We start from the raw sequence: 26,162 nt of genomic DNA, 5'->3' as shown, positions 1-26,162 counted from the left end.
TCACCAAGTCCCACCTATTAACAGGCGTCCATGAGTCCAGTGTCCTGCTGCAAGAGTTGCTCTCATTGGCAGTGAAGTGGTTAGTTATCGCTTCTCGGCCTTTTGGCTAAGATCAAGTGTAGTATCTGTTCTTATCAGTTTAATATCTGATATGTCCTCCAGTGGAGGACAACGTATTAAGCCGATTTTTGAAGAACGGATGTGACGGTGGAGCTTGCTCTATTCACTCCATGCGTTGACCCAGTATTGCAGTGTTTCTGGGAACAGTGCCCACATCTTTAAATTGGTAAAAAGAAAAAGTTTTTAGTCCAGCTGGTAGTGCTTGATTAATGTTAAAACGACTGTTTAGGTGAAATTAAATTCTGCCAGACTGTAACACTGTTTGCAAGTCACAGCACTCTCAAGGAGTCTGCTGTTGCAGCAGGGCATGGATGACATCATCCACGGCCAATCGTTTGACGCAGTGGAGGGGGCATGGTCCTCAAAGTCATCAAGTTAAAGGTTTTGCATCAGCGTCATCATGCAACTTTTGATATAGTGGAGGGGCTGTGTTCATTCAATGCTGTTGTTCAAAGGTACCACATCAGTGACACAAAACACCCTAGAAGGCTAAATTCAATCCACTTGAATGCAGTCAGCATAAAGCCTATGAGTCAAGTTTTCTTCAACTGTTTGTGTGTCTACGGTTAATATGTGTCTCTAAATGTATACGTGAAAAATGATCCAAATATGGATATTTGTGAATTCATACGACCTACATTCTAGAACCGACATAGGTGTGTATACAAGACAGTGTTTCCTACTGACTGGCTGCTTTTTTCATTCACATCATGACATGTGAAGCTTTTGTGGGGAGCTGGGATTTGAGGTGGGTCACCAAGTCCCACCTATTAACAGGCGTCCATGAGTCCAGTGTCCTGCTGCAAGAGTTGCTCTCATTGGCAGTGAAGTGGTTAGTTATCGCTTCTCGGCCTTTTGGCTAAGATCAAGTGTAGTATCTGTTCTTATCAGTTTAATATCTGATATGTCCTCCAGTGGAGGACAACGTATTAAGCCGATTTTTGAAGAACGGATGTGAAGGTGGAGCTTGCTCTATTCACTCCATGCATTGACCCAGTATTGCAGTGTTTCTGGGAACAGTGCCCACATCTTTAAATTGGTACAAAGAAAAAGTTTTCAGTCCAGCTGGTAGTGCTTGATTAATGTTAAAACGACTGTTTAGGTGAAATTAAATTTTGCCAGACTGTAACACTGTTTGCAAGTAACAGCACTCTCAAGGAGTCTGCTGTTGCAGCAGGGCATGGATGACATCATCCACGGCCAAACGTTTGATGCAGTGGAGGGGGCATGGTCCTCAAAGTCATCAAGTTAAAGGTTTTGTATCAGCGTCAGCATGCAACTTTTGATGTAGTGGAGGGGCTGTGTTCATTCAATGCTGTTGTTCAAAGGTACCACATCAGTGACACAAAACACCCTAGAAGGCTAAATTCAATCCACTTGAATGCAGTCAGCATAAAGCCTATGAGTCAAGTTTTCTTCAACTGTTTGTGTGTCTACGGTTAATTTGTGTCTCTAAATGTATACGTGAAAAATGATCCAAATATGGATATTTGTGAATTCATACGACCTACATTCTAGAACCGACATAGGTGTGTATACAAGACAGTGTTTCCTACTGACTGGCTGCTTTTTTCATTCACATCAGGACATGTGAAGCTTTTGTGGGGAGCTGGGATTTGAGGTGGGTCACCAAGTCCCACCTATTAACAGGCGTCCATGAGTCCAGTGTCCTGCTGCAAGAGTTGCTCTCATTGGCAGTGAAGTGGTTAGTTATCGCTTCTCGGCCTTTTGGCTAAGATCAAGTGTAGTATCTGTTCTTATCAGTTTAATATCTGATATGTCCTCCAGTGGAGGACAACGTATTAAGCCGATTTTTGAAGAACGGATGTGAAGGTGGAGCTTGCTCTATTCACTCCATGCGTTGACCCAGTATTGCAGTGTTTCTGGGAACAGTGCCCACATCTTTAAATTGGTACAAAGAAAAAGTTTTTAGTCCAGCTGGTAGTGCTTGATTAATGTTAAAACGACTGTTTAGGTGAAATTAAATTCTGCCAGACTGTAACACTGTTTGCAAGTCACAGCACTCTCAAGGAGTCTGCTGTTGCAGCAGGGCATGGATGACATCATCCACGGCCAAACGTTTGATGCAGTGGAGGGGGCATGGTCCTCAAAGTCATCAAGTTAAAGGTTTTGCATCAGCGTCAGCATGCAACTTTTGATGTAGTGGAGGGGCTGTGTTCATTCAATGATGTTGTTCAAAGGTACCACATCAGTGACACAAAACACCCTAGAAGGCTAAATTCAATCCACTTGAATGCAGTCAGCATAAAGCCTATGAGTCAAGTTTTCTTCAACTGTTTGTGTGTCTACGGTTAATTTGTGTCTCTAAATGTATACGTGAAAAATGATCCAAATATGGATATTTGTGAATTCATACGACCTACATTCTAGAACCGACATAGGTGTGTATACAAGACAGTGTTTCCTACTGACTGGCTGCTTTTTTCATTCACATCAGGACATGTGAAGCTTTTGTGGGGAGCTGGGATTTGAGGTGGGTCACCAAGTCCCACCTATTAACAGGCGTCCATGAGTCCAGTGTCCTGCTGCAAGAGTTGCTCTCATTGGCAGTGAAGTGGTTAGTTATCGCTTCTCGGCCTTTTGGCTAAGATCAAGTGTAGTATCTGTTCTTATCAGTTTAATATCTGATATGTCCTCCAGTGGAGGACAACGTATTAGGCCGATTTTTGAAGAACGGATGTGAAGGTGGAGCTTGCTCTATTCACTCCATGCGTTGACCCAGTATTGCAGTGTTTCTGGGAACAGTGCCCACATCTTTAAATTGGTACAAAGAAAAAGTTTTTAGTCCAGCTGGTAGTGCTTGATTAATGTTAAAACGACTGTTTAGGTGAAATTAAATTCTGCCAGACTGTAACACTGTTTGCAAGTCACAGCACTCTCAAGGAGTCTGCTGTTGCAGCAGGGCATGGATGACATCATCCACGGCCAAACGTTTGATGCAGTGGAGGGGGCATGGTCCTCAAAGTCATCAAGTTAAAGGTTTTGCATCAGCGTCAGCATGCAACTTTTGATGTAGTGGAGGGGCTGTGTTCATTCAATGCTGTTGTTCAAAGGTACCACATCAGTGACACAAAACACCCTAGAAGGCTAAATTCAATCCACTTGAATGCAGTCAGCATAAAGCCTATGAGTCAAGTTTTCTTCAACTGTTTGTGTGTCTACGGTTAATTTGTGTCTCTAAATGTATACGTGAAAAATGATCCAAATATGGATATTTGTGAATTCATACGACCTACATTCTAGAACCGACATAGGTGTGTATACAAGACAGTGTTTCCTACTGACTGGCTGCTTTTTTCATTCACATCATGACATGTGAAGCTTTTGTGGGGAGCTGGGATTTGAGGTGGGTCACCAAGTCCCACCTATTAACAGGTGTCCATGAGTCCAGTGTCCTGCTGCAAGAGTTGCTCTCATTGGCAGTGAAGTGGTTAGTTATCGCTTCTCGGCCTTTTGGCTAAGATCAAGTGTAGTATCTGTTCTTATCAGTTTAATATCTGATATGTCCTCCAGTGGAGGACAACGTATTAAGCCGATTTTTGAAGAACGGATGTGAAGGTGGAGCTTGCTCTATTCACTCCATGCATTGACCCAGTATTGCAGTGTTTCTGGGAACAGTGCCCACATCTTTAAATTGGTACAAAGAAAAAGTTTTCAGTCCAGCTGGTAGTGCTTGATTAATGTTAAAACGACTGTTTAGGTGAAATTAAATTCTGCCAGACTGTAACACTGTTTGCAAGTAACAGCACTCTCAAGGAGTCTGCTGTTGCAGCAGGGCATGGATGACATCATCCACGGCCAAACGTTTGATGCAGTGGAGGGGGCATGGTCCTCAAAGTCATCAAGTTAAAGGTTTTGCATCAGCGTCAGCATGCAACTTTTGATGTAGTGGAGGGGCTGTGTTCATTCAATGCTGTTGTTCAAAGGTACCACATCAGTGACACAAAACACCCTAGAAGGCTAAATTCAATCCACTTGAATGCAGTCAGCATAAAGCCTATGAGTCAAGTTTTCTTCAACTGTTTGTGTGTCTACGGTTAATTTGTGTCTCTAAATGTATACGTGAAAAATGATCCAAATATGGATATTTGTGAATTCATACGACCTACATTCTAGAACCGACATAGGTGTGTATACAAGACAGTGTTTCCTACTGACTGGCTGCTTTTTTCATTCACATCAGGACATGTGAAGCTTTTGTGGGGAGCTGGGATTTGAGGTGGGTCACCAAGTCCCACCTATTAACAGGCGTCCATGAGTCCAGTGTCCTGCTGCAAGAGTTGCTCTCATTGGCAGTGAAGTGGTTAGTTATCGCTTCTCGGCCTTTTGGCTAAGATCAAGTGTAGTATCTGTTCTTATCAGTTTAATATCTGATATGTCCTCCAGTGGAGGACAACGTATTAAGCCGATTTTTGAAGAACGGATGTGACGGTGGAGCTTGCTCTATTCACTCCATGCGTTGACCCAGTATTGCAGTGTTTCTGGGAACAGTGCCCACATCTTTAAATTGGTACAAAGAAAAAGTTTTTAGTCCAGCTGGTAGTGCTTGATTAATGTTAAAACGACTGTTTAGGTGAAATTAAATTCTGCCAGACTGTAACACTGTTTGCAAGTCACAGCACTCTCAAGGAGTCTGCTGTTGCAGCAGGGCATGGATGACATCATCCACGGCCAATCGTTTGACGCAGTGGAGGGGGCATGGTCCTCAAAGTCATCAAGTTAAAGGTTTTGCATCAGCGTCATCATGCAACTTTTGATATAGTGGAGGGGCTGTGTTCATTCAATGCTGTTGTTCAAAGGTACCACATCAGTGACACAAAACACCCTAGAAGGCTAAATTCAATCCACTTGAATGCAGTCAGCATAAAGCCTATGAGTCAAGTTTTCTTCAACTGTTTGTGTGTCTACGGTTAATATGTGTCTCTAAATGTATACGTGAAAAATGATCCAAATATGGATATTTGTGAATTCATACGACCTACATTCTAGAACCGACATAGGTGTGTATACAAGACAGTGTTTCCTACTGACTGGCTGCTTTTTTCATTCACATCATGACATGTGAAGCTTTTGTGGGGAGCTGGGATTTGAGGTGGGTCACCAAGTCCCACCTATTAACAGGCGTCCATGAGTCCAGTGTCCTGCTGCAAGAGTTGCTCTCATTGGCAGTGAAGTGGTTAGTTATCGCTTCTCGGCCTTTTGGCTAAGATCAAGTGTAGTATCTGTTCTTATCAGTTTAATATCTGATATGTCCTCCAGTGGAGGACAACGTATTAAGCCGATTTTTGAAGAACGGATGTGAAGGTGGAGCTTGCTCTATTCACTCCATGCATTGACCCAGTATTGCAGTGTTTCTGGGAACAGTGCCCACATCTTTAAATTGGTACAAAGAAAAAGTTTTCAGTCCAGCTGGTAGTGCTTGATTAATGTTAAAACGACTGTTTAGGTGAAATTAAATTTTGCCAGACTGTAACACTGTTTGCAAGTAACAGCACTCTCAAGGAGTCTGCTGTTGCAGCAGGGCATGGATGACATCATCCACGGCCAAACGTTTGATGCAGTGGAGGGGGCATGGTCCTCAAAGTCATCAAGTTAAAGGTTTTGCATCAGCGTCAGCATGCAACTTTTGATGTAGTGGAGGGGCTGTGTTCATTCAATGCTGTTGTTCAAAGGTACCACATCAGTGACACAAAACACCCTAGAAGGCTAAATTCAATCCACTTGAATGCAGTCAGCATAAAGCCTATGAGTCAAGTTTTCTTCAACTGTTTGTGTGTCTACGGTTAATTTGTGTCTCTAAATGTATACGTGAAAAATGATCCAAATATGGATATTTGTGAATTCATACGACCTACATTCTAGAACCGACATAGGTGTGTATACAAGACAGTGTTTCCTACTGACTGGCTGCTTTTTTCATTCACATCAGGACATGTGAAGCTTTTGTGGGGAGCTGGGATTTGAGGTGGGTCACCAAGTCCCACCTATTAACAGGCGTCCATGAGTCCAGTGTCCTGCTGCAAGAGTTGCTCTCATTGGCAGTGAAGTGGTTAGTTATCGCTTCTCGGCCTTTTGGCTAAGATCAAGTGTAGTATCTGTTCTTATCAGTTTAATATCTGATATGTCCTCCAGTGGAGGACAACGTATTAAGCCGATTTTTGAAGAACGGATGTGAAGGTGGAGCTTGCTCTATTCACTCCATGCATTGACCCAGTATTGCAGTGTTTCTGGGAACAGTGCCCACATCTTTAAATTGGTACAAAGAAAAAGTTTTCAGTCCAGCTGGTAGTGCTTGATTAATGTTAAAACGACTGTTTAGGTGAAATTAAATTCTGCCAGACTGTAACACTGTTTGCAAGTAACAGCACTCTCAAGGAGTCTGCTGTTGCAGCAGGGCATGGATGACATCATCCACGGCCAAACGTTTGATGCAGTGGAGGGGGCATGGTCCTCAAAGTCATCAAGTTAAAGGTTTTGCATCAGCGTCAGCATGCAACTTTTGATGTAGTGGAGGGGCTGTGTTCATTCAATGCTGTTGTTCAAAGGTACCACATCAGTGACACAAAACACCCTAGAAGGCTAAATTCAATCCACTTGAATGCAGTCAGCATAAAGCCTATGAGTCAAGTTTTCTTCAACTGTTTGTGTGTCTACGGTTAATTTGTGTCTCTAAATGTATACGTGAAAAATGATCCAAATATGGATATTTGTGAATTCATACGACCTACATTCCAGAACCGACATAGGTGTGTATACAAGACAGTGTTTCCTACTGACTGGCTGCTTTTTTCATTCACATCAGGACATGTGAAGCTTTTGTGGGGAGCTGGGATTTGAGGTGGGTCACCAAGTCCCACCTATTAACAGGCGTCCATGAGTCCAGTGTCCTGCTGCAAGAGTTGCTCTCATTGGCAGTGAAGTGGTTAGTTATCGCTTCTCGGCCTTTTGGCTAAGATCAAGTGTAGTATCTGTTCTTATCAGTTTAATATCTGATATGTCCTCCAGTGGAGGACAACGTATTAAGCCGATTTTTGAAGAACGGATGTGAAGGTGGAGCTTGCTCTATTCACTCCATGCATTGACCCAGTATTGCAGTGTTTCTGGGAACAGTGCCCACATCTTTAAATTGGTACAAAGAAAAAGTTTTTAGTCCAGCTGGTAGTGCTTGATTAATGTTAAAACGACTGTTTAGGTGAAATTAAATTCTGCCAGACTGTAACACTGTTTGCAAGTCACAGCACTCTCAAGGAGTCTGCTGTTGCAGCAGGGCATGGATGACATCATCCACGGCCAAACGTTTGATGCAGTGGAGGGGGCATGGTCCTCAAAGTCATCAAGTTAAAGGTTTTGCATCAGCGTCAGCATGCAACTTTTGATGTAGTGGAGGGGCTGTGTTCATTCAATGCTGTTGTTCAAAGGTACCACATCAGTGACACAAAACACCCTAGAAGGCTAAATTCAATCCACTTGAATGCAGTCAGCATAAAGCCTATGAGTCAAGTTTTCTTCAACTGTTTGTGTGTCTACGGTTAATTTGTGTCTCTAAATGTATACGTGAAAAATGATCCAAATATGGATATTTGTGAATTCATACGACCTACATTCTAGAACCGACATAGGTGTGTATACAAGACAGTGTTTCCTACTGACTGGCTGCTTTTTTCATTCACATCATGACATGTGAAGCTTTTGTGGGGAGCTGGGATTTGAGGTGGGTCACCAAGTCCCACCTATTAACAGGCGTCCATGAGTCCAGTGTCCTGCTGCAAGAGTTGCTCTCATTGGCAGTGAAGTGGTTAGTTATCGCTTCTCGGCCTTTTGGCTAAGATCAAGTGTAGTATCTGTTCTTATCAGTTTAATATCTGATATGTCCTCCAGTGGAGGACAACGTATTAAGCCGATTTTTGAAGAACGGATGTGAAGGTGGAGCTTGCTCTATTCACTCCATGCATTGACCCAGTATTGCAGTGTTTCTGGGAACAGTGCCCACATCTTTAAATTGGTACAAAGAAAAAGTTTTCAGTCCAGCTGGTAGTGCTTGATTAATGTTAAAACGACTGTTTAGGTGAAATTAAATTTTGCCAGACTGTAACACTGTTTGCAAGTAACAGCACTCTCAAGGAGTCTGCTGTTGCAGCAGGGCATGGATGACATCATCCACGGCCAAACGTTTGATGCAGTGGAGGGGGCATGGTCCTCAAAGTCATCAAGTTAAAGGTTTTGCATCAGCGTCAGCATGCAACTTTTGATGTAGTGGAGGGGCTGTGTTCATTCAATGCTGTTGTTCAAAGGTACCACATCAGTGACACAAAACACCCTAGAAGGCTAAATTCAATCCACTTGAATGCAGTCAGCATAAAGCCTATGAGTCAAGTTTTCTTCAACTGTTTGTGTGTCTACGGTTAATTTGTGTCTCTAAATGTATACGTGAAAAATGATCCAAATATGGATATTTGTGAATTCATACGACCTACATTCTAGAACCGACATAGGTGTGTATACAAGACAGTGTTTCCTACTGACTGGCTGCTTTTTTCATTCACATCAGGACATGTGAAGCTTTTGTGGGGAGCTGGGATTTGAGGTGGGTCACCAAGTCCCACCTATTAACAGGCGTCCATGAGTCCAGTGTCCTGCTGCAAGAGTTGCTCTCATTGGCAGTGAAGTGGTTAGTTATCGCTTCTCGGCCTTTTGGCTAAGATCAAGTGTAGTATCTGTTCTTATCAGTTTAATATCTGATATGTCCTCCAGTGGAGGACAACGTATTAAGCCGATTTTTGAAGAACGGATGTGAAGGTGGAGCTTGCTCTATTCACTCCATGCATTGACCCAGTATTGCAGTGTTTCTGGGAACAGTGCCCACATCTTTAAATTGGTACAAAGAAAAAGTTTTCAGTCCAGCTGGTAGTGCTTGATTAATGTTAAAACGACTGTTTAGGTGAAATTAAATTCTGCCAGACTGTAACACTGTTTGCAAGTAACAGCACTCTCAAGGAGTCTGCTGTTGCAGCAGGGCATGGATGACATCATCCACGGCCAAACGTTTGATGCAGTGGAGGGGGCATGGTCCTCAAAGTCATCAAGTTAAAGGTTTTGCATCAGCGTCAGCATGCAACTTTTGATGTAGTGGAGGGGCTGTGTTCATTCAATGCTGTTGTTCAAAGGTACCACATCAGTGACACAAAACACCCTAGAAGGCTAAATTCAATCCACTTGAATGCAGTCAGCATAAAGCCTATGAGTCAAGTTTTCTTCAACTGTTTGTGTGTCTACGGTTAATTTGTGTCTCTAAATGTATACGTGAAAAATGATCCAAATATGGATATTTGTGAATTCATACGACCTACATTCCAGAACCGACATAGGTGTGTATACAAGACAGTGTTTCCTACTGACTGGCTGCTTTTTTCATTCACATCAGGACATGTGAAGCTTTTGTGGGGAGCTGGGATTTGAGGTGGGTCACCAAGTCCCACCTATTAACAGGCGTCCATGAGTCCAGTGTCCTGCTGCAAGAGTTGCTCTCATTGGCAGTGAAGTGGTTAGTTATCGCTTCTCGGCCTTTTGGCTAAGATCAAGTGTAGTATCTGTTCTTATCAGTTTAATATCTGATATGTCCTCCAGTGGAGGACAACGTATTAAGCCGATTTTTGAAGAACGGATGTGAAGGTGGAGCTTGCTCTATTCACTCCATGCATTGACCCAGTATTGCAGTGTTTCTGGGAACAGTGCCCACATCTTTAAATTGGTACAAAGAAAAAGTTTTTAGTCCAGCTGGTAGTGCTTGATTAATGTTAAAACGACTGTTTAGGTGAAATTAAATTCTGCCAGACTGTAACACTGTTTGCAAGTCACAGCACTCTCAAGGAGTCTGCTGTTGCAGCAGGGCATGGATGACATCATCCACGGCCAAACGTTTGATGCAGTGGAGGGGGCATGGTCCTCAAAGTCATCAAGTTAAAGGTTTTGCATCAGCGTCAGCATGCAACTTTTGATGTAGTGGAGGGGCTGTGTTCATTCAATGCTGTTGTTCAAAGGTACCACATCAGTGACACAAAACACCCTAGAAGGCTAAATTCAATCCACTTGAATGCAGTCAGCATAAAGCCTATGAGTCAAGTTTTCTTCAACTGTTTGTGTGTCTACGGTTAATTTGTGTCTCTAAATGTATACGTGAAAAATGATCCAAATATGGATATTTGTGAATTCATACGACCTACATTCTAGAACCGACATAGGTGTGTATACAAGACAGTGTTTCCTACTGACTGGCTGCTTTTTTCATTCACATCAGGACATGTGAAGCTTTTGTGGGGAGCTGGGATTTGAGGTGGGTCACCAAGTCCCACCTATTAACAGGCGTCCATGAGTCCAGTGTCCTGCTGCAAGAGTTGCTCTCATTGGCAGTGAAGTGGTTAGTTATCGCTTCTCGGCCTTTTGGCTAAGATCAAGTGTAGTATCTGTTCTTATCAGTTTAATATCTGATATGTCCTCCAGTGGAGGACAACGTATTAAGCCGATTTTTGAAGAACGGATGTGAAGGTGGAGCTTGCTCTATTCACTCCATGCATTGACCCAGTATTGCAGTGTTTCTGGGAACAGTGCCCACATCTTTAAATTGGTACAAAGAAAAAGTTTTCAGTCCAGCTGGTAGTGCTTGATTAATGTTAAAACGACTGTTTAGGTGAAATTAAATTCTGCCAGACTGTAACACTGTTTGCAAGTAACAGCACTCTCAAGGAGTCTGCTGTTGCAGCAGGGCATGGATGACATCATCCACGGCCAAACGTTTGATGCAGTGGAGGGGGCATGGTCCTCAAAGTCATCAAGTTAAAGGTTTTGTATCAGCGTCAGCATGCAACTTTTGATGTAGTGGAGGGGCTGTGTTCATTCAATGCTGTTGTTCAAAGGTACCACATCAGTGACACAAAACACCCTAGAAGGCTAAATTCAATCCACTTGAATGCAGTCAGCATAAAGCCTATGAGTCAAGTTTTCTTCAACTGTTTGTGTGTCTACGGTTAATTTGTGTCTCTAAATGTATACGTGAAAAATGATCCAAATATGGATATTTGTGAATTCATACGACCTACATTCTAGAACCGACATAGGTGTGTATACAAGACAGTGTTTCCTACTGACTGGCTGCTTTTTTCATTCACATCAGGACATGTGAAGCTTTTGTGGGGAGCTGGGATTTGAGGTGGGTCACCAAGTCCCACCTATTAACAGGCGTCCATGAGTCCAGTGTCCTGCTGCAAGAGTTGCTCTCATTGGCAGTGAAGTGGTTAGTTATCGCTTCTCGGCCTTTTGGCTAAGATCAAGTGTAGTATCTGTTCTTATCAGTTTAATATCTGATATGTCCTCCAGTGGAGGACAACGTATTAAGCCGATTTTTGAAGAACGGATGTGAAGGTGGAGCTTGCTCTATTCACTCCATGCGTTGACCCAGTATTGCAGTGTTTCTGGGAACAGTGCCCACATCTTTAAATTGGTACAAAGAAAAAGTTTTTAGTCCAGCTGGTAGTGCTTGATTAATGTTAAAACGACTGTTTAGGTGAAATTAAATTCTGCCAGACTGTAACACTGTTTGCAAGTCACAGCACTCTCAAGGAGTCTGCTGTTGCAGCAGGGCATGGATGACATCATCCACGGCCAAACGTTTGATGCAGTGGAGGGGGCATGGTCCTCAAAGTCATCAAGTTAAAGGTTTTGCATCAGCGTCAGCATGCAACTTTTGATGTAGTGGAGGGGCTGTGTTCATTCAATGATGTTGTTCAAAGGTACCACATCAGTGACACAAAACACCCTAGAAGGCTAAATTCAATCCACTTGAATGCAGTCAGCATAAAGCCTATGGGTCAAGTTTTCTTCAACTGTTTGTGTGTCTACGGTTAATTTGTGTCTCTAAATGTATACGTGAAAAATGATCCAAATATGGATATTTGTGAATTCATACGACCTACATTCTAGAACCGACATAGGTGTGTATACAAGACAGTGTTTCCTACTGACTGGCTGCTTTTTTCATTCACATCAGGACATGTGAAGCTTTTGTGGGGAGCTGGGATTTGAGGTGGGTCACCAAGTCCCACCTATTAACAGGCGTCCATGAGTCCAGTGTCCTGCTGCAAGAGTTGCTCTCATTGGCAGTGAAGTGGTTAGTTATCGCTTCTCGGCCTTTTGGCTAAGATCAAGTGTAGTATCTGTTCTTATCAGTTTAATATCTGATATGTCCTCCAGTGGAGGACAACGTATTAAGCCGATTTTTGAAGAACGGATGTGAAGGTGGAGCTTGCTCTATTCACTCCATGCGTTGACCCAGTATTGCAGTGTTTCTGGGAACAGTGCCCACATCTTTAAATTGGTACAAAGAAAAAGTTTTTAGTCCAGCTGGTAGTGCTTGATTAATGTTAAAACGACTGTTTAGGTGAAATTAAATTCTGCCAGACTGTAACACTGTTTGCAAGTCACAGCACTCTCAAGGAGTCTGCTGTTGCAGCAGGGCATGGATGACATCATCCACGGCCAAATGTTTGATGCAGTGGAGGGGGCATGGTCCTCAAAGTCATCAAGTTAAAGGTTTTGCATCAGCGTCAGCATGCAACTTTTGATGTAGTGGAGGGGCTGTGTTCATTCAATGATGTTGTTCAAAGGTACCACATCAGTGACACAAAACACCCTAGAAGGCTAAATTCAATCCACTTGAATGCAGTCAGCATAAAGCCTATGAGTCAAGTTTTCTTCAACTGTTTGTGTGTCTACGGTTAATTTGTGTCTCTAAATGTATACGTGAAAAATGATCCAAATATGGATATTTGTGAATTCATACGACCTACATTCTAGAACCGACATAGGTGTGTATACAAGACAGTGTTTCCTACTGACTGGCTGCTTTTTTCATTCACATCAGGACATGTGAAGCTTTTGTGGGGAGCTGGGATTTGAGGTGGGTCACCAAGTCCCACCTATTAACAGGCGTCCATGAGTCCAGTGTCCTGCTGCAAGAGTTGCTCTCATTGGCAGTGAAGTGGTTAGTTATCGCTTCTCGGCCTTTTGGCTAAGATCAAGTGTAGTATCTGTTCTTATCAGTTTAATATCTGATATGTCCTCCAGTGGAGGACAACGTATTAGGCCGATTTTTGAAGAACGGATGTGAAGGTGGAGCTTGCTCTATTCACTCCATGCGTTGACCCAGTATTGCAGTGTTTCTGGGAACAGTGCCCACATCTTTAAATTGGTACAAAGAAAAAGTTTTTAGTCCAGCTGGTAGTGCTTGATTAATGTTAAAACGACTGTTTAGGTGAAATTAAATTCTGCCAGACTGTAACACTGTTTGCAAGTCACAGCACTCTCAAGGAGTCTGCTGTTGCAGCAGGGCATGGATGACATCATCCACGGCCAAACGTTTGATGCAGTGGAGGGGGCATGGTCCTCAAAGTCATCAAGTTAAAGGTTTTGTATCAGCGTCAGCATGCAACTTTTGATGTAGTGGAGGGGCTGTGTTCATTCAATGCTGTTGTTCAAAGGTACCACATCAGTGACACAAAACACCCTAGAAGGCTAAATTCAATCCACTTGAATGCAGTCAGCATAAAGCCTATGAGTCAAGTTTTCTTCAACTGTTTGTGTGTCTACGGTTAATTTGTGTCTCTAAATGTATACGTGAAAAATGATCCAAATATGGATATTTGTGAATTCATACGACCTACATTCTAGAACCGACATAGGTGTGTATACAAGACAGTGTTTCCTACTGACTGGCTGCTTTTTTCATTCACATCAGGACATGTGAAGCTTTTGTGGGGAGCTGGGATTTGAGGTGGGTCACCAAGTCCCACCTATTAACAGGCGTCCATGAGTCCAGTGTCCTGCTGCAAGAGTTGCTCTCATTGGCAGTGAAGTGGTTAGTTATCGCTTCTCGGCCTTTTGGCTAAGATCAAGTGTAGTATCTGTTCTTATCAGTTTAATATCTGATATGTCCTCCAGTGGAGGACAACGTATTAAGCCGATTTTTGAAGAACGGATGTGAAGGTGGAGCTTGCTCTATTCACTCCATGCGTTGACCCAGTATTGCAGTGTTTCTGGGAACAGTGCCCACATCTTTAAATTGGTACAAAGAAAAAGTTTTTAGTCCAGCTGGTAGTGCTTGATTAATGTTAAAACGACTGTTTAGGTGAAATTAAATTCTGCCAGACTGTAACACTGTTTGCAAGTCACAGCACTCTCAAGGAGTCTGCTGTTGCAGCAGGGCATGGATGACATCATCCACGGCCAAACGTTTGATGCAGTGGAGGGGGCATGGTCCTCAAAGTCATCAAGTTAAAGGTTTTGCATCAGCGTCAGCATGCAACTTTTGATGTAGTGGAGGGGCTGTGTTCATTCAATGATGTTGTTCAAAGGTACCACATCAGTGACACAAAACACCCTAGAAGGCTAAATTCAATCCACTTGAATGCAGTCAGCATAAAGCCTATGGGTCAAGTTTTCTTCAACTGTTTGTGTGTCTACGGTTAATTTGTGTCTCTAAATGTATACGTGAAAAATGATCCAAATATGGATATTTGTGAATTCATACGACCTACATTCTAGAACCGACATAGGTGTGTATACAAGACAGTGTTTCCTACTGACTGGCTGCTTTTTTCATTCACATCAGGACATGTGAAGCTTTTGTGGGGAGCTGGGATTTGAGGTGGGTCACCAAGTCCCACCTATTAACAGGCGTCCATGAGTCCAGTGTCCTGCTGCAAGAGTTGCTCTCATTGGCAGTGAAGTGGTTAGTTATCGCTTCTCGGCCTTTTGGCTAAGATCAAGTGTAGTATCTGTTCTTATCAGAGCTGTCCTTGCATCTTGCCAAACGACAGAGACTGTGATCACTCCGACGGTTGTTGATGCTCGTCTGTTGTGACTTGCCATCGTACAAACTACTGGAGATATCGGTGCTGCGCAATTGAACGTTTACTTTTCCTACTGAACTGTCAATGTCCTTTTTCTGTTCAGGTGTCCTGGAGCAATCCAAGTTAAGGTAATTACTCCTGCCAAGCTCACCCGCCTGTGGTGCCTCCAAAATGTCAGCAGCTTCTGCAGGCATGCGGAGGCACCACAGCGTCCGGTTTACCTTTCAGGAAATTGAAGGTAAGGTAACTTACATGTCCAGGCTTGATTTTTCAAGGAACTTGGTCCAGAAAACCCTAGGTTTCAAACCTGAAGACCTGAACTGTATCTTGACCTTACCATTGAACAAAGGTTTTGATGTAAGCTTTCGAACTAGCTCTACTCTCAGCGAATTCTGGACTCGTTTTGAAAACATGAAATCCCATTTTGCACTTTTCACAGTAGAAAAGCTTACAGACAATTCAATGAAAACCGTCATTGTCAAAATGTTTAATGAAACTGTTAATGCAGAAGACATTTGTGTGTGGTTGGGCAGATACTGTTCTGTAAAAGGTCAAGCTGTTAAGGTTAGGGATGTAGACGGTATTTGGAACTGTGCCTGGCGAGTGCCTGTCAATCTAAGACAAGACCCACAAGGTTTCCAGGGTCTAAAACATCTCCCATCCCTGATAGTGCTGGGGGAGAATAGAGGTTATGTTTACTACCAAGGACAACCTAAACTTTGCAGAAGGTGTGGAGAGCATGGCCATCTGGTGGAAGATTGTTCAAAACCTTTCTGTGGTAAATGTAGACACACTGGTCATGTGTATGAGGAGTGCCCAAATGGCCGTCAATGTAACCTCTGTGGTGAAACAAACCATCTCTTTAGAAACTGTCCTAAGTCATTTGCAAATAAACTTAAAACTGGGAAGAGCAAACCTGACACACCTGTGGTAGGTCTCACTAATGAGACACCTCCTGATGCAGCACACCTGCAGGAGATTGCGCAAATGATAACTGACAAAGAGGAAGAGCCACTCCAAATCCTCCCAATCAGTGAACTAGAGAAAGACAATGGTAAAATCGAACAAAATGTAAGAAAAGACATGACTATGAAAAATGACCACAGGATTCTTCACGATGGACAACCTAAAAGACCAGCTCCGGTCTCGCCATCAGACTCTCTGCTGGCAGTAGAAAAGAAGGGCAGAACTGAGGATCCTACGAAGGAATCCTTCAGTGAAGAATCACGTGTGTTCCTCCCACCAGACTCCCCCAATGAAATTTCCTTTTTGGCTTTTAATCTACAGTCGACCCCCTTAAACTCACTTGAAGCTGACTTTCATCAGGAAAATACATCAGCAGTTGAAAATTCAAAGAAACCCAACCCGTTAGTCCTGACGGCCCAAGACATTGACAGAGATTTCCTCCCAACAGATGGGACATAAACTGACTATTACTAACCTGGTCTCCCTCCCTTACATGACAATACCTGCCTTAACTTTCTTTTTCATACTTATGACAATTACTCTAGTGACAATAAATGTAAGAAGTATAAAATCTCAAGTCAGAGCCAATGGCATCCTGACATACCTGCAAAGTGTGAAGTCCGATGTAATTTGTCTACAAGAGTGCGGCATCCCGTACTGCAGTAGTTATAAAACGTGGGAAGATCTGTGGCCAAATAGATCGCTATGGAGTGGGTCAAATGAAAACAAAAATGACGGTGTGGCTATCTTGATTAAAAACCCTTATATATCGGTTAAAGGTTTCACTGTTATACGAGATGGCAGAGCCCTGTTAGCACGCTTATCATTTATGGGCAGAGACTTGAACGTTTTGAACCTTTATGGTTACAATGATAAGAATGCAAGATACAAACTTTTAGAAGATGTGCAAAGTTTTATGTTAGGCAGAGCCCCGTTTATAATGGTAGGGGACTTTAACTGCATACTAAGCAGGACAGACCGAAATAAAACTGGGACATTTTATAAATTGGATAAAACATCTCACTTACTACGGCGTATGGTTCAGGACTTTAGGCTGACTGACTGTTACAAAACTTTGCATCCGCTTGATGGTGGGTTCACTTGGTTCAGTGGGGACAACTCTGTAGCATCACGTATAGATTATGTGTTTACCAGAGATTGTCTCCCCATAAATGCCACACTTACCCCAGTCTTTTTTTCAGACCACCACATGTTGACGTGCACAGCTGAGTTAAATCTGAGTGTAACACCAGGGAAAGGTCTCTGGAAACTAAACTGCTCACTTTTAGAGCAGGAAGATCTTGTGGAAGAATACAAAGAACTATACAGGGGATGGCAAACACTACAGGACCTGTATACTTTTAGAGCTCCCTGGTGGGAGATGGTTAAAAAAAGAACTCAGAGCTTCTTTAAAACAGCAGGCAGAAAGGGAAAAGCAAAAGATAAAAGACGCACGACTGACCTCCAGAGGCGCTTACAAAGGTACTACAATTTAAATAAACAAGGGATGGATTTTAATGAAGAAATTAAAGACGTAAAAAAAGAAATGATGGAATTAACAGAGAAAGTTAGTAAAGGAGCCATTATTAGAAGCAGAGAACGAGAGATAGAAGAGGGGGAAAAGTGTACACGTTTTTTCTTTAAGAAAGTCATCAGTAAAACTGACACCATGGTAACTCTCCAGAAAGGAGATGGCTCCCTAACCCAAACCACAGAAGAATTACTCACGACCCTTGAAGACTATTACAGAGAACTATATAGCACTAAATTGCTAAATGAAGAAGCCTTACATGACATTCTGACTAAAGTGGAGCACACCCATAGTCTAAACACAAATTTTGAGAAGTTAGTCCAGGATTTAACAGTGACAGAATTGACCAAGTGTCTGACTTCCTTTGAGAAAGGAAAATCACCAGGGATGGATGGGCTCCCTGTGGAGTTCTACTTGACCTTTTGGGACTTATTAGCACCAGATATGTTAACATTGTTCACAGAATTTGAAAACCTGGACCAATTACCTGACAGTTTTAGGACCGGCATAGTAACATTAATCTACAAAACCAAAGAAAAGACAGACTTAAAGAATTGGAGACCCATTTCCTTACTTAATGTGGATTGTAAACTTTTCAGCAAACTCCTTGCCACAAGACTAACATCTTGCCTAGAGGACCTGGTTCATCAGGATCAGGTTTGTGCCATACCTGGACGCAAAATCACGGACCATCTCATTCTCATAAGAGACTTGATCAGCCTCTCTAAAGACAGGTCAAACCGCTTGGCAATAATGAATTTGGACTTTGAAAAAGCTTTTGATCGCGTATCCCATCAGTACCTGTTTGCGTTGTTGGCAAGACTTGGCCTCCCGGAACGTTTTGTCAGATGGATAAAATTGCTCTACAAAAACATCTCCAGCAAAGTAGCTGTGAATGGTCTTTTAACAAAGAAAGTTAACATTAACTCTGGTGTGCGACAAGGTTGCCCTTTGTCAGCGTTACTATATATTCTCTGCATAGAACCCTTGGCACAGATATTAAGGACAGACGGATACATTCAAGGTCTTCACATACCAGGTACTGGCGGCCTCGATGTGAAGTGCCTTTTATATATGGATGACATCAATATTATATGTGCAGACAGCCGGTCGATAACCAGGGCACTGGAACTGACCGAGTGGTATGGTCAAGCTTCTGGAGCAAAATTGAACAGACACAAGACCAAAATCCAATTTTATGGACCATGGACACATACTGAAACGGAGAGTCTTTCTCTGCAGGTGACCTCAAATAACCAGAAAATCTTGGGAGTATGGTTTGACAAAGAAGGCGAGGGAGGAAATAACTGGCCAGAGGTAGTTTCAAAAGTGCGACAAAGACTAGGCTTTTGGTCAACAAGAAAGCTAACAATGGAGGGGAAGGTTCTGGTCTTGAAAGCAGTAATCCTCCCTTTATTTCTGTTAATCAGCTCAGTATTTATGCCACCACTAAGAGTCAGGAGAACCTTAGAACGAGAAATGTTCTATTTTTTGTGGAACTCCAAATGGGAAAGACTAAAAAGAGAAATAATGAAAAGCCCAAAAGAAAAAGGGGGTAAGGGTGTACCGGACCTGTACCCTTTTCTCGGAGCGCACTATATCAGCTTGCACACCAAGCATATTGTGGGCAAATCTAAAAGCGTAAAGACAGCTGCATTGGTTAGATTTTGGATGGGAGTCTATGTTAAAAAGTTAGGTCTAGGAAACATTGATCTGAGAATTCCAATGTCTTTCACGCTAAACAAAAACTACAAAGAAATACAAATCTTTCTTCAGAAATTCAACTTGGAAGGATCAAACAGGGATGCACTGACAAATCACAGACTGCTTATTTCTTCCATACAGGAGCAAAGACCTGTGTGTCGAGTAAGGGGATTTGGAGAAGAGGAGTCAAAGAGAGTCTGGTACCTGGTGAACCATCCTCTTCTTCCCAACCGGCTGAAAGATCTGTCGTGGATGGTGGCTCATGAGGTTCTCCCGGTCAGGACTGTTATGCACTCCCGGGGCATGTCCAGAATTCCTCTTTGCCCCCGTCCAGGTTGTGGCGCGCCAGAGACGGTGAGGCACCTGTTCTGGGAGTGCAGTGCTGCTGTAGACCAGTGGGCGACAGCTGGCTCCTCCGGCTTCCCGTACTTGCCAGCAAAGGAAGATCTTACAGCACAACTAGTGCTCTATGGGAGGAGGCAATGCTCAGATCAGAAGGCTGAATGCACTACATTTCAATGGCTCTCCCTAGCCGCCATAAAAGACGCCATGTGGACTTCCAGGAATTTGCTGGTGAGAAAGCACAGGCAGATCCCCCCCGTGGGTGTGATACGATTGGCCGCAGCAACGGTACACCTTGCCATGACGGCAGGCGGCAGGCCATGAACACATCCACAAAGAAGAATCGCCTTGTCGCCCATTCGGATGGGAGGAGCTGGAGTCCCACAGGATAAAGGTCAAAGCAGCGACGGTCTGACTCTCCGGAAAAGGCAGCTGGAAAGGAGCACAAAGGGGAGGACCTCCTCTGAGCGCCACACTGAAAAGATCCAGAAAATGCTGAAAAGAAGATGACTGGAGGATCACCGGTGCCTCACTCCAAGACTCAGGAAAAACTTGCCTAATGGCAATAGAAACATTCTGACCATTGCAGTTGTACCTGAATAACTAAATAAATTTTTAAAAAAAAAAAAAAAAAAAAATCTGTTCTTATCAGTTTAATATCTGATATGTCCTCCAGTGGAGGACAACGTATTAAGCCGATTTTTGAAGAACCGATGTGAAGGTGGAGCTTGCTCTATTCACTCCATGCGTTGACCCAGTATTGCAGTGTTTCTGGGAACAGTGCCCACATCTTTAAATTGGTACAAAGAAAAAGTTTTTAGTCCAGCTGGTAGTGCTTGATTAATGTTAAAACGACTGTTTAGGTGAAATTAAATTCTGCCAGACTGTAACACTGTTTGCAAGTCACAGCACTCTCAAGGAGTCTGCTGTTGCAGCAGGGCATGGATGACATCATCCACGGCCAAACGTTTGATGCAGTGGAGGGGGCATGGTCCTCAAAGTCATCAAGTTAAAGGTTTTGCATCAGCGTCAGCATGCAACTTTTGATGTAGTGGAGGGGCTGTGTTCATTCAATGATGTTGTTCAAAGGTACCACATCAGTGACACAAAACACCCTAGAAGGCTAAATTCAATCCACTTGAATGCAGTCAGCATAAAGCCTATGAGTCAAGTTTTCTTCAACTGTTTGTGTGTCTACGGTTAATTTGTGTCTCTAAATGTATACGTGAAAAATGATCCAAATATGGATATTTGTGAATTCATACGACCTACATTCTAGAACCGACATAGGTGTGTATACAAGACAGTGTTTCCTACTGACTGGCTGCTTTTTTCATTCACATCAGGACATGTGAAGCTTTTGTGGGGAGCTGGGATTTGAGGTGGGTCACCAAGTCCCACCTATTAACAGGCGTCCATGAGTCCAGTGTCCTGCTGCAAGAGTTGCTCTCATTGGCAGTGAAGTGGTTAGTTATCGCTTCTCGGCCTTTTGGCTAAGATCAAGTGTAGTATCTGTTCTTATCAGTTTAATATCTGATATGTCCTCCAGTGGAGGACAACGTATTAGGCCGATTTTTGAAGAACGGATGTGAAGGTGGAGCTTGCTCTATTCACTTCATGCGTTGACCCAGTATTGCAGTGTTTCTGGGAACAGTGCCCACATCTTTAAATTGGTACAAAGAAAAAGTTTTTAGTCCAGCTGGTAGTGCTTGATTAATGTTAAAACGACTGTTTAGGTGAAATTAAATTCTGCCAGACTGTAACACTGTTTGCAAGTCACAGCACTCTCAAGGAGTCTGCTGTTGCAGCAGGGCATGGATGACATCATCCACGGCCAAACGTTTGATGCAGTGGAGGGGGCATGGTCCTCAAAGTCATCAAGTTAAAGGTTTTGCATCAGCGTCAGCATGCAACTTTTGATGTAGTGGAGGGGCTGTGTTCATTCAATGATGTTGTTCAAAGGTACCACATCAGTGACACAAAACACCCTAGAAGGCTAAATTCAATCCACTTGAATGCAGTCAGCATAAAGCCTATGAGTCAAGTTTTCTTCAACTGTTTGTGTGTCTACGGTTAATTTGTGTCTCTAAATGTATACGTGAAAAATGATCCAAATATGGATATTTGTGAATTCATACGACCTACATTCTAGAACCGACATAGGTGTATATACAAGACAGTGTTTCCTACTGACTGGCTGCTTTTTTCATTCACATCAGGACATGTGAAGCTTTTGTGGGGAGCTGGGATTTGAGGTGGGTCACCAAGTCCCACCTATTAACAGGCGTCCATGAGTCCAGTGTCCTGCTGCAAGAGTTGCTCTCATTGGCAGTGAAGTGGTTAGTTATCGCTTCTCGGCCTTTTGGCTAAGATCAAGTGTAGTATCTGTTCTTATCAGTTTAATATCTGATATGTCCTCCAGTGGAGGACAACGTATTAAGCCGATTTTTGAAGAACGGATGTGAAGGTGGAGCTTGCTCTATTCACTCCATGCATTGACCCAGTATTGCAGTGTTTCTGGGAACAGTGCCCACATCTTTAAATTGGTACAAAGAAAAAGTTTTCAGTCCAGCTGGTAGTGCTTGATTAATGTTAAAACGACTGTTTAGGTGAAATTAAATTCTGCCAGACTGTAACACTGTTTGCAAGTAACAGCACTCTCAAGGAGTCTGCTGTTGCAGCAGGGCATGGATGACATCATCCACGGCCAAACGTTTGATGCAGTGGAGGGGGCATGGTCCTCAAAGTCATCAAGTTAAAGGTTTTGTATCAGCGTCAGCATGCAACTTTTGATGTAGTGGAGGGGCTGTGTTCATTCAATGCTGTTGTTCAAAGGTACCACATCAGTGACACAAAACACCCTAGAAGGCTAAATTCAATCCACTTGAATGCAGTCAGCATAAAGCCTATGAGTCAAGTTTTCTTCAACTGTTTGTGTGTCTACGGTTAATTTGTGTCTCTAAATGTATACGTGAAAAATGATCCAAATATGGATATTTGTGAATTCATACGACCTACATTCTAGAACCGACATAGGTGTGTATACAAGACAGTGTTTCCTACTGACTGGCTGCTTTTTTCATTCACATCAGGACATGTGAAGCTTTTGTGGGGAGCTGGGATTTGAGGTGGGTCACCAAGTCCCACCTATTAACAGGCGTCCATGAGTCCAGTGTCCTGCTGCAAGAGTTGCTCTCATTGGCAGTGAAGTGGTTAGTTATCGCTTCTCGGCCTTTTGGCTAAGATCAAGTGTAGTATCTGTTCTTATCAGTTTAATATCTGATATGTCCTCCAGTGGAGGACAACGTATTAAGCCGATTTTTGAAGAACGGATGTGAAGGTGGAGCTTGCTCTATTCACTCCATGCGTTGACCCAGTATCGCAGTGTTTCTGGGAACAGTGCCCACATCTTTAAATTGGTACAAAGAAAAAGTTTTTAGTCCAGCTGGTAGTGCTTGATTAATGTTAAAACGACTGTTTAGGTGAAATTAAATTCTGCCAGACTGTAACACTGTTTGCAAGTCACAGCACTCTCAAGGAGTCTGCTGTTGCAGCAGGGCATGGATGACATCATCCACGGCCAAACGTTTGATGCAGTGGAGGGGGCATGGTCCTCAAAGTCATCAAGTTAAAGGTTTTGCATCAGCGTCAGCATGCAACTTTTGATGTAGTGGAGGGGCTGTGTTCATTCAATGCTGTTGTTCAAAGGTACCACATCAGTGACACAAAACACCCTAGAAGGCTAAATTCAATCCACTTGAATGCAGTCAGCATAAAGCCTATGAGTCAAGTTTTCTTCAACTGTTTGTGTGTCTACAGTTAATTTGTGTCTCTAAATGTATACGTGAAAAATGATTCAAATATGGATATTTGTGAATTCATACGACCTACATTCTAGAACCGACATAGGTGTGTATACAAGACAGTGTTTCCTACTGACTGGCTGCTTTTTTCATTCACATCAGGACATGTGAAGCTTTTGTGGGGAGCTGGGATTTGAGGTGGGTCACCAAGTCCCACCTATTAACAGGCGTCCATGAGTCCAGTGTCCTGCTGCAAGAGTTGCTTTCATTGGCAGTGAAGTGATTAGTTATCGCTTCTCGGCCTTTTGGCTAAGATCAAGTGTAGTATCTGTTCTTATCAGTTTAATATCTGATATGTCCTCCAGTGGAGGACAACGTATTAGGCCGAATTTTGAAGAACGGATGTGAAGGTGGAGCTTACTCTATTCACTCCATCCATTGACCCAGTATTGCAGTGTTTCTGGGAACAGTGCCCACATCTTTAAATTGGTACAAAGAAAAAGTCTATAGTCCAGCTGGTAGTGCTTGATTAATGTTAAAACGACTGTTTAGGTGAAATTAAATTCTGCCAGACTGTAACACTGTTTGCAAGTCACAGCACTCTCAAGGAGTCTGCTGTTGCAGCAGGGCATGGATGACATCATCCACGGCCAAACGTTTGATGCAGTGGAGGGGGCATGGTCCTCAAAGTCATCAAGTTAAAGGTTTTGCATCAGCGTCAGCATGCAACTTTTGAAGTAGTGGAGGGGCTGTGTTCATTCAATGCTGTTGTTCAAAGGTACCACATCAGTGACACAAAACACCCTAGAAGGCTAAATTCAATCCACTTGAATGCAGTCAGCATAAAGCCTATGAGTCAAGTTTTCTTCAACTGTTTGTGTGTCTACGGTTAATTTGTGTCTCTAAATGTATACGTGAAAAATGATCCAAATATGGATATTTGTGAATTCATACGACCTACATTCTAGAACCGACATAGGTGTGTATACAAGACAGTGTTTCCTACTGACTGGCTGCTTTTTTCATTCACATGATGACATGTGAAGCTTTTGTGGGGAGCTGGGATTTGAGGTGGGTCACCAAGTCCCACCTATTAACAGGCGTCCATGAGTCCAGTGTCCTGCTGCAAGAGTTGCTCTCATTGGCAGTGAAGTGGTTAGTTATCGCTTCTCGGCCTTTTGGCTAAGATCAAGTGTAGTATCTGTTCTTATCAGTTTAATATCTGATATGTCCTCCAGTGGAGGACAACGTATTAAGCCGATTTTTGAAGAACGGATGTGAAGGTGGAGCTTGCTCTATTCACTCCATGCATTGACCCAGTATTGCAGTGTTTCTGGGAACAGTGCCCACATCTTTAAATTGGTACAAAGAAAAAGTTTTCAGTCCAGCTGGTAGTGCTTGATTAATGTTAAAACGACTGTTTAGGTGAAATTAAATTCTGCCAGACTGTAACACTGTTTGCAAGTAACAGCACTCTCAAGGAGTCTGCTGTTGCAGCAGGGCATGGATGACATCATCCACGGCCAAACGTTTGATGCAGTGGAGGGGGCATGGTCCTCAAAGTCATCAAGTTAAAGGTTTTGTATCAGCGTCAGCATGCAACTTTTGATGTAGTGGAGGGGCTGTGTTCATTCAATGCTGTTGTTCAAAGGTACCACATCAGTGACACAAAACACCCTAGAAGGCTAAATTCAATCCACTTGAATGCAGTCAGCATAAAGCCTATGAGTCAAGTTTTCTTCAACTGTTTGTGTGTCTACGGTTAATTTGTGTCTCTAAATGTATACGTGAAAAATGATCCAAATATGGATATTTGTGAATTCATACGACCTACATTCTAGAACCGACATAGGTGTGTATACAAGACAGTGTTTCCTACTGACTGGCTGCTTTTTTCATTCACATCAGGACATGTGAAGCTTTTGTGGGGAGCTGGGATTTGAGGTGGGTCACCAAGTCCCACCTATTAACAGGCGTCCATGAGTCCAGTGTCCTGCTGCAAGAGTTGCTCTCATTGGCAGTGAAGTGGTTAGTTATCGCTTCTCGGCCTTTTGGCTAAGATCAAGTGTAGTATCTGTTCTTATCAGTTTAATATCTGATATGTCCTCCAGTGGAGGACAACGTATTAAGCCGATTTTTGAAGAACGGATGTGAAGGTGGAGCTTGCTCTATTCACTCCATGCGTTGACCCAGTATTGCAGTGTTTCTGGGAACAGTGCCCACATCTTTAAATTGGTACAAAGAAAAAGTTTTTAGTCCAGCTGGTAGTGCTTGATTAATGTTAAAACGACTGTTTAGGTGAAATTAAATTCTGCCAGACTGTAACACTGTTTGCAAGTCACAGCACTCTCAAGGAGTCTGCTGTTGCAGCAGGGCATGGATGACATCATCCACGGCCAAACGTTTGATGCAGTGGAGGGGGCATGGTCCTCAAAGTCATCAAGTTAAAGGTTTTGCATCAGCGTCAGCATGCAACTTTTGATGTAGTGGAGGGGCTGTGTTCATTCAATGATGTTGTTCAAAGGTACCACATCAGTGACACAAAACACCCTAGAAGGCTAAATTCAATCCACTTGAATGCAGTCAGCATAAAGCCTATGAGTCAAGTTTTCTTCAACTGTTTGTGTGTCTACGGTTAATTTGTGTCTCTAAATGTATACGTGAAAAATGATCCAAATATGGATATTTGTGAATTCATACGACCTACATTCTAGAACCGACATAGGTGTGTATACAAGACAGTGTTTCCTACTGACTGGCTGCTTTTTTCATTCA

General features: G+C 42.9%; 25 non-coding genes across 25 annotated transcripts; all 25 read left to right on the top strand.

Annotated features, from left to right (window-relative positions):
* Positions 1-86: 86 nt before the first annotated feature.
* On the top strand, positions 87-277 carry LOC144992754 (U2 spliceosomal RNA). The gene has a single exon (XR_013656822.1). It is a non-coding gene; the product is annotated as a U2 spliceosomal RNA (small nuclear RNA).
* Positions 278-959: 682 nt separating this feature from the next.
* LOC144992657 (U2 spliceosomal RNA) lies at positions 960-1,150 on the top strand. Its single transcript, XR_013656726.1, has one exon. It is a non-coding gene; the product is annotated as a U2 spliceosomal RNA (small nuclear RNA).
* A 682-nt stretch (positions 1,151-1,832) lies between these two features.
* LOC144992729 (U2 spliceosomal RNA) lies at positions 1,833-2,023 on the top strand. Its single transcript, XR_013656797.1, has one exon. It is a non-coding gene; the product is annotated as a U2 spliceosomal RNA (small nuclear RNA).
* Positions 2,024-2,705: 682 nt separating this feature from the next.
* Positions 2,706-2,896, top strand: LOC144992782 (U2 spliceosomal RNA). Its single transcript, XR_013656847.1, has one exon. It is a non-coding gene; the product is annotated as a U2 spliceosomal RNA (small nuclear RNA).
* Positions 2,897-3,578: 682 nt separating this feature from the next.
* On the top strand, positions 3,579-3,769 carry LOC144992656 (U2 spliceosomal RNA). The gene has a single exon (XR_013656725.1). It is a non-coding gene; the product is annotated as a U2 spliceosomal RNA (small nuclear RNA).
* A 682-nt stretch (positions 3,770-4,451) lies between these two features.
* On the top strand, positions 4,452-4,642 carry LOC144992753 (U2 spliceosomal RNA). Its single transcript, XR_013656821.1, has one exon. It is a non-coding gene; the product is annotated as a U2 spliceosomal RNA (small nuclear RNA).
* Positions 4,643-5,324: 682 nt separating this feature from the next.
* Positions 5,325-5,515, top strand: LOC144992655 (U2 spliceosomal RNA). The gene has a single exon (XR_013656724.1). It is a non-coding gene; the product is annotated as a U2 spliceosomal RNA (small nuclear RNA).
* A 682-nt stretch (positions 5,516-6,197) lies between these two features.
* On the top strand, positions 6,198-6,388 carry LOC144992654 (U2 spliceosomal RNA). Its single transcript, XR_013656723.1, has one exon. It is a non-coding gene; the product is annotated as a U2 spliceosomal RNA (small nuclear RNA).
* Positions 6,389-7,070: 682 nt separating this feature from the next.
* On the top strand, positions 7,071-7,261 carry LOC144992653 (U2 spliceosomal RNA). The gene has a single exon (XR_013656722.1). It is a non-coding gene; the product is annotated as a U2 spliceosomal RNA (small nuclear RNA).
* Positions 7,262-7,943: 682 nt separating this feature from the next.
* On the top strand, positions 7,944-8,134 carry LOC144992652 (U2 spliceosomal RNA). The gene has a single exon (XR_013656721.1). It is a non-coding gene; the product is annotated as a U2 spliceosomal RNA (small nuclear RNA).
* Positions 8,135-8,816: 682 nt separating this feature from the next.
* LOC144992650 (U2 spliceosomal RNA) lies at positions 8,817-9,007 on the top strand. Its single transcript, XR_013656719.1, has one exon. It is a non-coding gene; the product is annotated as a U2 spliceosomal RNA (small nuclear RNA).
* Positions 9,008-9,689: 682 nt separating this feature from the next.
* Positions 9,690-9,880, top strand: LOC144992649 (U2 spliceosomal RNA). The gene has a single exon (XR_013656718.1). It is a non-coding gene; the product is annotated as a U2 spliceosomal RNA (small nuclear RNA).
* A 682-nt stretch (positions 9,881-10,562) lies between these two features.
* On the top strand, positions 10,563-10,753 carry LOC144992648 (U2 spliceosomal RNA). The gene has a single exon (XR_013656717.1). It is a non-coding gene; the product is annotated as a U2 spliceosomal RNA (small nuclear RNA).
* A 682-nt stretch (positions 10,754-11,435) lies between these two features.
* LOC144992728 (U2 spliceosomal RNA) lies at positions 11,436-11,626 on the top strand. The gene has a single exon (XR_013656796.1). It is a non-coding gene; the product is annotated as a U2 spliceosomal RNA (small nuclear RNA).
* Positions 11,627-12,308: 682 nt separating this feature from the next.
* Positions 12,309-12,499, top strand: LOC144992727 (U2 spliceosomal RNA). Its single transcript, XR_013656795.1, has one exon. It is a non-coding gene; the product is annotated as a U2 spliceosomal RNA (small nuclear RNA).
* Positions 12,500-13,181: 682 nt separating this feature from the next.
* LOC144992781 (U2 spliceosomal RNA) lies at positions 13,182-13,372 on the top strand. Its single transcript, XR_013656846.1, has one exon. It is a non-coding gene; the product is annotated as a U2 spliceosomal RNA (small nuclear RNA).
* Positions 13,373-14,054: 682 nt separating this feature from the next.
* LOC144992726 (U2 spliceosomal RNA) lies at positions 14,055-14,245 on the top strand. The gene has a single exon (XR_013656794.1). It is a non-coding gene; the product is annotated as a U2 spliceosomal RNA (small nuclear RNA).
* Positions 14,246-14,927: 682 nt separating this feature from the next.
* On the top strand, positions 14,928-15,120 carry LOC144992946 (U2 spliceosomal RNA). The gene has a single exon (XR_013656978.1). It is a non-coding gene; the product is annotated as a U2 spliceosomal RNA (small nuclear RNA).
* A 5,071-nt stretch (positions 15,121-20,191) lies between these two features.
* On the top strand, positions 20,192-20,375 carry LOC144992910 (U2 spliceosomal RNA). Its single transcript, XR_013656957.1, has one exon. It is a non-coding gene; the product is annotated as a U2 spliceosomal RNA (small nuclear RNA).
* A 682-nt stretch (positions 20,376-21,057) lies between these two features.
* Positions 21,058-21,248, top strand: LOC144992787 (U2 spliceosomal RNA). Its single transcript, XR_013656852.1, has one exon. It is a non-coding gene; the product is annotated as a U2 spliceosomal RNA (small nuclear RNA).
* Positions 21,249-21,930: 682 nt separating this feature from the next.
* On the top strand, positions 21,931-22,121 carry LOC144992647 (U2 spliceosomal RNA). The gene has a single exon (XR_013656716.1). It is a non-coding gene; the product is annotated as a U2 spliceosomal RNA (small nuclear RNA).
* A 682-nt stretch (positions 22,122-22,803) lies between these two features.
* Positions 22,804-22,994, top strand: LOC144992794 (U2 spliceosomal RNA). The gene has a single exon (XR_013656858.1). It is a non-coding gene; the product is annotated as a U2 spliceosomal RNA (small nuclear RNA).
* Positions 22,995-23,676: 682 nt separating this feature from the next.
* On the top strand, positions 23,677-23,867 carry LOC144992866 (U2 spliceosomal RNA). The gene has a single exon (XR_013656927.1). It is a non-coding gene; the product is annotated as a U2 spliceosomal RNA (small nuclear RNA).
* A 682-nt stretch (positions 23,868-24,549) lies between these two features.
* Positions 24,550-24,740, top strand: LOC144992646 (U2 spliceosomal RNA). The gene has a single exon (XR_013656715.1). It is a non-coding gene; the product is annotated as a U2 spliceosomal RNA (small nuclear RNA).
* A 682-nt stretch (positions 24,741-25,422) lies between these two features.
* LOC144992725 (U2 spliceosomal RNA) lies at positions 25,423-25,613 on the top strand. Its single transcript, XR_013656793.1, has one exon. It is a non-coding gene; the product is annotated as a U2 spliceosomal RNA (small nuclear RNA).
* Positions 25,614-26,162: the final 549 nt, after the last annotated feature.

Source organism: Oryzias latipes, chromosome 6 (genome assembly GCF_053564925.1).
Source record: "Oryzias latipes strain Hd-rR chromosome 6, Olatipes_Hd-rR_3.1".
Taxonomy (NCBI): Eukaryota; Metazoa; Chordata; class Actinopteri; order Beloniformes; family Adrianichthyidae; genus Oryzias; species Oryzias latipes.
This window is presented reverse-complemented; position numbering and strand designations above follow the sequence as displayed.